Below are 10,063 nucleotides of genomic sequence, written 5' to 3'. Positions count from 1 at the left end.
CATAGGGCCCTTGACAGAAAAAAGTTTCCCTATCCTTGTTTTAAAGTGATGAGATATGTTGTCAGAGATTTATTTGTGAAATAAAAGATGTTGTTTTCCTCATCAATGGAATGAAAAGGCTAGACTAAATCTCAGTGGTTCCTTCTAGTCCAAAGAAGACCTGAATCGTATATATTGCTAAATATAAATCTTATTGCCTAAATTCAGCCGTTCTCAACCTGTGGTCGTGACCCCTGAAAATACATCCTGCATATCACATATTTACATTACAATTCATAACAGTAGCAAAATTACAGTTATGAACTAGCAACGAAAATAATTTTATGGTTGGGGGTCACCACAACATGAGGAACTGTATTAAAGGGTCGCGGCATTAGGAAAGTTGAGAACCACTGGAAATGATAGTGAATGTTCTCCTTGCTACCTGTGCATCCTCCACTGTTTCCAGAACTCCGGGCCTGTCTATTGGTGAAGCCCACATAGTCAGGCTGGCATTTCCCTAAATAGAGCTCTCTTTCCTGTTTTAACGGCAGCAATCAGATACTCTTGTTTTCCTCTTATTGTCCCATGTGCTCTTTCTGATATTATCTTACCAGGTTTGGGCTTGGATTTGTGGCAGGTTGTTATTAACTTTACCTAACAAAATGATGTCACCTCCAAGGCTTTTGTTGTTAATGGTGGTGGTTTCTTTTTGCAATGTATACTGTGTCCCATATAGTCCCAAAGTGCCCTAGCCCAGTCCCTGCAGTCAGCCAAGTATGACTGTGACCTTCCATGAGAGTAATATGAAGAACAGGAGGCCAAGGCTGAGCTGCTCCGGGCTCTCTCCAAAGGCAATGCTGAAATGCTGCACTGTAGAATGAAGTATGAAGATGATGCCATCTACAGAGCTGAAGACTTGGAGGATGCCAAGTGAGTAGAGGAAGGTGACCCTGAACCTGGAGTTAGTTACACAGAGGAGCATGAGACTAGGGACTGTTTCCTTAAGGCCAAGTGCATGAACAAACCCAAGATCAAAGCTGAAAAAGCCACCACTAGCAAGAAGCACATTCTCTATAGGGGATGAAAAATTATAATAATAAAAAATGATAAAGACTATAAAGCGGTCCTAGAGGAAGAAAGGAAGCTCTTTCTAGGGGCAGGAGGGAAATCTTCTTAGGAGATGTAACTTTGAGCTATGTTGGAAAATAGACTAGCACTTAAAATCCTGTATTTCATTTATAACACCAGAGTAATTGAGTTCATGTTTGTACAGGTCTCTATAATTAAAGCCATTGTATCTCTAATCTACAACTGGTAGACCACAAACTGGTCTGTGGAGAAGGACAGGGATGGTTGAGAACATGTTAGGATCTGCCATCATGCCTTATGAGATAATGGTGTCATTGAAAAGAAGTGACACTCAGGCCACCTCTGGGGTTAGAATATCCATTTTATAGCCAATACTATATAAAGGCTTTAGAAGTTCTCAGGAACTACAGAAGTTTGGGGCCCAAGTGAATTAAGACTTGATACCACAGTATAGTACTGAAGCATTTTGTTCAGAGATCGAAAGACAGTGTATGCTTGAGAGAAAATGTCAAAAAATTCAAGTTTATAACCCATAAAGGTTTACTCAAAAGACTACGTCCCTGGTTTGGTAGCTTGGCAAAAATCCAGGACAGATTAATACAATTCTTTTTAGCTTCAACCGAAGATACTGTTTTTCAGTTCTTCACCTAAATCTTGGCGATACATTGCTGTGCTGTTGCTGAATAGCTGCTGTGTTCTGTCCCAGAACAGGCACCAAGTGATCCATCTCTGTAGTCACAGTAACTTACAAAGGGCTTTGGGATGACAGATACTAAAAATACCTGCAGGAGGTACAAACTCTGGACCACAGAAAAGTGGGGCTTTCAGTGAAAATGGCTCTTCATATCCAAAATATGGCATTTGCTAATAAAGTAAGATTTTTCTTCTAATATAAAGGATGTGGGTGAAAGTGCCTATCAGTCATTCTATTTGGTCTTTTTTAAGGGGTAGAAAAGAGGGAAAGTATATAGACTATGACCACATGGATTTGTTGGAACTAACAAATTGTTCTTCTGTTATACATGACAACTAAAGAAAAATAATATGGTAATAGCTAAAAATATTTTTGCTTTAAACTTAGTCGAACATCGATTAAATAAGGCATTGTCTGTATTATGCTTTCTCTCTAAATCACCCCAGGGAGGTAGAGCCATACAAAAAAAAATGTATGATTCTATTTTTTTGTTGGGAAGTTGAGGATCTGTGTCTTGATTTCCAGGCTTGGGGTCACACAATGAGTTAGTTTTGTGGAGTCTAGCTCACCTGAGACCCAGTTTACTGCTTCTGGGTTCTAAATCCCCCAAGGATAGGAATTTGGTGTTTAAATCTCCCATATACCCATGTATATTCTAGCCAACTAAGTAGGTACTTATGATTATCAAGTTGAGCAAAATTGTAGTTGGTATTAAATGTAGAACATTATCAGTGAAACAAGGGTGACCAACTTGGCCAGTTTGTCCTGGACAAGCCTGATTTTAGCACTGACAGGGCTATGTTCTGCTGAGACCCTTCATTTCTGGTCAAACTAGCAGAGTTGGTCACCCAAAGTAAAATTCCTCTTTTCTTGCACCAACCAAGCATTTCTAAAGTACTTAAAAATACATGTAATTATTTTCTTTAAGGAAAATATTATGTCATGAAAAAAAGGCATCAATCAACTAGATTCATACTTGCCTGAAAAAAATTTGAAAATGTATTAGGCAGTATGTGGACATCCTGTTCCACATGGGCATGAGAAGATGCTATAGGTTCTCTAAATATTGCAGTCTGAAAAAACACCAACACAAAAGGGGTGGGGAGGGGGAAATAACATGATCTTGGGAACCATATCACATTATGAATAATCTACCAAGAAACATTAAAAAAAAAAACCTTTGTTTCTACAGTAGCTTTGAGTTTATAGTTGTTGGAATAACTGTATTCCATTGAAGACATCTCAGTAACAGGAAGCTTCATTTTAACAATCCCATGTGCAGATATTAATAAAAAATATATAAAATAATGCAATGTATTTCTTGCCATCACTCCAGCAATCATAACCTTTGTTAGGACTGTTTTACTGGAAAAGGGTTAAGCTGTAAGTTTTTCCTGAAGCTCCATTTCTGCAGCCTGTTTGAGTGCAACATTCACTAGAAGCTGAAATCCACTAAAATCCTGGTTGAGGTCTGGTGGATTAGGGGGAGGACTGTTGAAAAGACCACTTTGTGTATTTGTGGTTTGTCCAGATTTACACGTGTTCTCTGGGTACATGAGGGAAGTGTCTGTAAAGTTTCTGGCTGCTATCTGCTGTTTTGTCCCACACCAACGGGCTGATAGAAAGGCACTTCTTTCAATGCAGTCACAGGGATATGACAGATCACTGATGGACGAGCCAGAACGGATCCTGGAGATGACGGCTTAGGGGACAGTGGCCTCCCTCTGGCTGGGTTTGGTCCAGCAGTGCAGGAATGAAATGGGCTCTCCTCTAGAGCTGGCATGAAGTTTTTGATGCCCATTTCTGACTTCACACGGCTCACTTCAAATATCTTGGCCCAGCAGTGGGAAATTGTGAACTGATTTGGATCTTTGCCATCCTTTCTCAGCATGTCAGGGAGGAGCCTTTGGCGGGCATTCATGAACCAGTTACAGACCTGTAGTGTAGATAGATGTGTTTGCTGGGACAGCAATGCTTTTTCTTGCTCTGAGGGGTAGGCACTGTATTGGTGCTCATACAGCCAATCTTGGAGAGTCTGCACAGATTCCTTGGGCAGGTTGCCCCTTCTCCCTCTCTTGCCTGAGCTGGCAGCAGAGGAAAGGTCCAGGGAATGTCCATGCTGTCATCATCCTCAGTCTCACTGCCAGAGGCTGCAACACCTTTCTTGCTTTTCATTCTGGAGCTCCCCATCCAGAGTGGGGCACCACTGGGGGGTGGGGGCATGAGGAGGGGCGGGCAGGAGCGGGAGTGCAGGGGGCAAGAGTTTGTCCTCCTCTGGGTAATGTGTAGGGTGAGCTCCAGTAATTATTGCTAACCCAGGTGCTCAGACCCAGGAGTGAGCTTCTTGGATGAAATTCAAGGGACACTTGGGTTTCCTCCTGGTGGGATCTTCTGGCAGCCGGCCAGGGGCTCTCCCTCCCCCAACTCGCTCCCCTCCCCACACTGCTCCTTTGTTCCTCACTCCTGTACAGCACACCTCTGCGCTGTCAGAGTGAGAGGCAAGGAGGGAAGGTCAATACATGTAATTATTTTATTTGACTATTGTTTTAGGTGAAAAAAATCCTCTTTTTTCAGCTTTATTTGCGATATAATTGACATCTGACTTTGTGTAAGTTTGAGATATACAATGTGATGACTTAATGCATGTACATACTGCAAAATCTCTGTCACAATCAGGTTAGTTAACCCATTCTTCACCCCACGTGATTACTGTCTGTTGTGTTGTTATGGTGAGCACATTGAAACTCTACTTTCATAGCAACTTTCAGGTGTACAGTGCAGTATTGTTAGTGGTCATTATGCAGTCCATCAGAGTCTCCTCTTCACAGTTCAGGGAAATGAAGCAAAGACATGAGGTGACTTAGAAAGCAGGAAGCAAAGAAAGGTTGTGAGAGCCCAGCTCCGTCCTGGATGTTGAACACAGACTGGTTTTTGTAAGGATTCCACCAAGAAGAGGCTTTGTGACCACATTGCTCTATTGGGCTAGTTGTGTGGCACATGTGAATTCCCGAGGGCCTTTTTCTGTTTAATAACAGTAGCTGAGTAACCAATGTCACCCCAATAAATTCAATAAAATTTTTAAAAAACCCAGTAGATGAGAAGAAGCTATGGTACTAAGTGTCTTTCATCTAAGAAGTATATGCAGGAAATGTGAGCAGGAGAACACATTTCATCCATTCAAAAGCCCCACTTTTGTGTAGTGGGTGGAAGAGGCACCTTAATAAGCCACCCCATCTCAGGAGATGCAGATAGGGGCTGAGGTACCCCCTAAGAGCAGTGGAATCTATTAAATGAGCTTAACAGTTGGATGGATTGGGGTGTATAAATTTGGGCAGAGGAGCTGAGATAGAAAAGACATTCAGAGAAAAGAGATAAATTGGGCCATTTAGGAGCTGCTTAAGAGGGAGAGAGAATGAGCAGGAGAGAGCCAACAGATGTTCTTTGGAAGCAACATAGCCAAGGAGCTCTTTAGAGACTGGATGTGCCTAAGGATTTTTAATAGTTGCTTCCTGTTGGAATGTTCAGTACAATCTTTCTCTTTCTCCTGTTTCTTATGAAGTCATCAGTATGCTTTGTTGCTTATTTAAGGTTTAGGGTGAGCAAATACTTACAGGGATTCAGAGATCCCCAGTTCCGAGTTCAGGTTGGAAAGGGGTAGGGAAAATAAAGGATACATGGATACAGGAGTGGGGGGCAGTGGTCAGGAGACATCTGGGTTCTATAAGCACAAGGAGGTCATTTTCAGACACAAGCTGCTTCTGCTTCATACTATTAAGCCACCTGATTTTATCCCCAAGCGCTATCTTTAGTCAAGTACAAACTGGATGAGCTCTTTAGGATTGTGGCTTCACTTGCCATTTGGGTCTCCCTCACTCAGGAGCAAGCTGGCGATTGGGTTGCAGGAGGCTTCTGGAACCAGGGGTGGCCAATGCCAGAAATGACTCCCTGAAGAGGGCCAGGCACTTGCCGGCATCTCGACCTGGGGGACGCCCTGTGGGATCTGGGGAAGGCCTGCGCCATAGTAGTCGTGTTAGACCAGAAGCAGCAGCACTTTGACATGTGCATAGATGGCTGGAGGGAGAGGCTCGAGGAATCTCAGGCAAAGCTGGATGCCTCTCAGGAGGAGGCCCGGGCCCTCAGCACTGAGCTCCTCAAGCTCAGGCATACTTGTGAGAAGAGCACTGTGAGCCAGGAGACCCTCCAGGGGGAGAACTAGTCCCTACAAGGTCTGAGCCGGGCTTGGAGCCAGAACAGGAGCAAAGACCTGTGGGGGAGCCAGGCTTCAAGCGTAAGGCTGTCCTCCGTGGGCCAACACTTCAACACTGACATGTTCCCATTCAGGTTTTAACTTTTTCATTTTTTCATACTTAAAATGTTTTTTGCTACAGATATTATTTTTATTCTAAAAATAAGAATACTTTTCTACCTTTAGCTCCCAATTTTATTATGTAAAGGAAGCCACAATTAAGAATTTTTTATATCCATAGCTTTACTAAGATTTTCTATGCATATATCCATGCATGTATTTTTTTACTGAAATTACACATTATCCTACACCTTTTATTTTTTAATTTATCAATATGTTTTCTAATTTGAAAATATTTTTATAGCCTATACTACATGCCAGGCACTGTTTTATATACAATTATTTATTATTTAATTCTCAGAACAGTCTTATGTGTCAATTTTTTTAAAATCTGTAAAATGCAGACTATATTGAATCACATAGGTTAAGAACTGGTCCAAAATCACAGTTAGCAAGTAGCAGATCTGAGCTTGCATCTGGCATGTACACACTTAAGTCTTGGGCTGTGCCACTTTCCCGTGTGCCTGTGATTCTTTGCATGGCGACCAACCACATGATTATCTATAGTTACACAGTATTTTATAAGGGTGACTAGCACTTAAGTAACCTTTATTCATTTTCAATATAGTTTTTCACAATTAAAATTACTCTACACTAATAAAAGACAAACATGCAAATTGACCATACCTTCGCTACACCTTAAGCCACACCCACCAGCCAATCAGAGCAACTATATGCAAATTAACCTAACCAAGATGGCGGCCAGCAGCCACAGAGCTGGAGCAAGCAGGAGGCTTGGTTGCCCCAATGATGGAGGAAGCCAAGCTTCCCACCTGCCGTGGCGGGCTCTGAGCTCCACTCAAAGCAACAAAGTTTCAATTATAGAAGGTATATAAACCCCAGATACCTGCTTTAAGCCAGCTGTGGCCACGGAGCTGGAGCAAGCAGGAGGCTTGGGTTGCCCCTGGTGATGGAGGAAGCCAAGCTTCCCTCCCGCCCGCCCTGGCCGTCTCTGAGCTCCTCTCAAGGCTATAAAGTTTCAATTATAGAAGGTAAATAAATCCCAGAATAATAAAAGATAAAAAGGAGAGGCTGGGAGCTTCCGTCACTGGGGGGGCTTTGCCAGCCTGAAAACGGCCCTCAGCCCCTCACCCAGACTGGCCAGGCACCCCAGTGGGGCCCCCCACCCTAAAGGGGGTGTGGCCAGCCTAAAAACACCATCAGCCCCTCACCCAGACTGGCCAAACCTCCATGGGGTGAGGGTCCCCACTGGGGGTGGGGGGCTTGTCCAGTCTGCAAACAGCCATCAGCCCCTCACCCAGGCTGGCCAGGCACCCCAGCGGGACCCCCGCCCTGATCCAGGACACCTTCAGGGCAAACCAGCAGGCCCCCACCCATGCACCAGGCCTCTATTTTATATAATAAAAGGGTAATATGCAAATTGATCTTAACAGCAGAACGACTGGGAATGACTGGTCACTATGACACATAATGACCACCAGGGGCCAGACGCTCAATGCAGGAGCTGCCTCCTGGTGGTCAGTGCGCTCCCACAGGGGGAGCTCTGCTCTGCCACAAGCCAGGCTAACGGCTGCCAGTACAGTGGTGATGGTGGGAGCCTCTCCCGCCTCCTCAGCAGCACTAAGGATGTCCTACTGCAGCTTAGGCCTGCCCCCCGCTGGCAAGTGGACATCCCCCAAGGGCTGCTGGACTGCCAGAGGGATGCCTGACTGCCAGCTTGGGCCCCATCCCCCAGGGAGCGGGCCTAAGGCAGTAGGTGGACATCCTCTGAGGGGGTCCCAGACTGCAAGAGGGCATAGGCCAGGCTGAGGGACCCCCCGAGTGCACAAATTTTTGTGCACCAGGCCTCTAGTTATAAATAATTCTATATTATACATCCCTGTTCATATACCTGTGGACATGTAAAAATATTTTGGTGGGTTGGAGTCCTAGAAATGAAATCACTGGGTTAAAGGAGTGAGTTTTTAAATTTTGAGATAATGCCAAGCAGCCCTGAAAGAGGCTGCCAGCTTACACCAGTACCATCTGTGATGTGCATCAAAATCCTGAGACGCCCTGGGAGCAAGTGCATTACCATTGGAGGCATGAATAAAACTTGCTTTCTATGTTGACCTATATGCATGACCAGGTCATGATTCTGGAACAGTAGTTAGAAAACTTTACCTGTATCAAAATCACCTGGAGGGCTGTTAAAACAGTTGACTGAGTTTTTGGTTCATTAGGTCTAGGAGGGGGTCTGAGAATTTGCATTTCTAACAAGTTCCCAGGTGAGGCCAGTGCTGATTGGTCTGGGTGGGGTTTGGACAGAGGTCTATTTCAAAAAATCTCCAAGTGATTCTAAGGTATGGTCAATAGAGAACATTGGGATCATCTCTTCTGGAAAGAGCTTATCACAGAAGGATTTATTATTCACACTAGAGTCCCAGTGCATGAAATTTGTGCATAAGAGTGGGGTCCCTCAGCCTGGCCTGCACCCTCTCCAATCTGGGACCCCTCGGGGGATGTCTGACTGCCACAGGAATGGGGCCTAAACCGGCAGTTGGACATCCCTCTGGCAATCCGGGACCGCTGTCTCCTAACCGCTTGCCTGCCTGCCTGTCTGATTGCCCCTAACCGCCTCTGCTTGCCTGCCTGATCATCCCCTAACTGCCCCTGGTCAACCTGGTTGCCCCCTAACTTCCCCCATGCTGACCTGGTCGCCCCCTAACTGTCTGGAAGGAAGTTGGACATCTGGAAGATGCCTGGTTGATCCGGTCTGATTAGCATATTACCCTTTAATTACTATAGATGAGAATTGCTATCCAGTGGGTTTGTTTTTGTAACTGTTTAAAACTCTCACATCACACCACAGTCCAGGATCTCAGAACCAGAGGAGAAGAAAGCTCTTGAGCTCCTTCTACTGCCCCTGGACTGTGGGTAATTCCAAGAGCTACTTGGCCCTTCTTCATACCTCTTAGGTATTCGAGGCTTCCTCCTCAAAGAAGCAGAACTGACAATGACAGTATCAGGGGTGGAGGTTTGGATGCTAAGGCATCTCTGTCAAAGGCTTGTGTTCATGAGAGGCTAACCACAGACCCTCCAGAGCTTGAGCTCCTTCAGATTCTTTGGTCTACCTGGCTCATTGCATTGGCTTCTGGCAGACAGTGACCCAGCTTATGCTTGAAAAACCCACCCTGGTGTTGAGCAGCAGCTGATAAAAAAGCAGTCACTGGTATTGATAACTAAGCACTGACACTGGAAGTATGGGATTCCAGGTCTGTATTTCAAGCACCACCAGGCAGAATCTGGCATTGCTCCAGCCAGCAGGACCACCCTGTGAAACTGGTCAGGTGTTCAATGCACAACCCTGTAAGAAGCACTATACTCACTGTAGGCCAGTGGTTCTCAACCTTCCTAATGCTGCGACCCTTTAATACAGTTCCTCATGTTGTGGTGACCCCCAATTTCATTGTTACAAATTGAACATAATTAAAGCATAGTGATTAATCACAAAAACAATATGTAATTATATATGTGTTTTCCAATGGTCTTAGGCGACCTCTGTGAAAGGGTTGTTCGACCCCCAAAAGGGTTGCGACCCACAGGTTGAGAACCGCTGCTGTAGGCAACTTTCTGGCAAATGAAGAAAGAGATACCCTTTCCTAATTCAAAGGTCCTTTATGTGCCAGTGGTGGCCTTGCCATCAAGTTACCAAGATGGCATGACAGTGTCAGTGGGTCTCTGAGAACAGTCTTCTTGGCTTGATATCATGGGTCTGAGACTTGTTCTGTTGGCCACAGTTTGGGAATGGCACCAGGTGTTAGATTCATTGGGTCAGACCAAACTTTGGTTTAGCAACCATGGTTCTTGAGTTCTGGCTAGGAAAGAATTCAGAGACAAGACTCAAACTATAAGAGAACATTTATTTGGAAAGTCACAGAGATAGAAGAAGTGAGTGGTAGAAGAAATAGGGTCAGGAAACAAGTTACAGA

At 44.6% G+C, this 10,063-nt stretch overlaps 1 pseudogene; it reads right to left on the bottom strand.

The window, feature by feature from the left end:
• Window positions 1-3,141: 3,141 nt before the first annotated feature.
• LOC118676797 lies at window positions 3,142-3,940 on the bottom strand (annotated as a pseudogene).
• Window positions 3,941-10,063: the final 6,123 nt, after the last annotated feature.

This window comes from Myotis myotis, unplaced genomic scaffold, assembly GCF_014108235.1.
Source record: "Myotis myotis isolate mMyoMyo1 unplaced genomic scaffold, mMyoMyo1.p scaffold_m19_p_2, whole genome shotgun sequence".
Classification (NCBI taxonomy): Eukaryota; Metazoa; Chordata; class Mammalia; order Chiroptera; family Vespertilionidae; genus Myotis; species Myotis myotis.
This window is presented reverse-complemented; position numbering and strand designations above follow the sequence as displayed.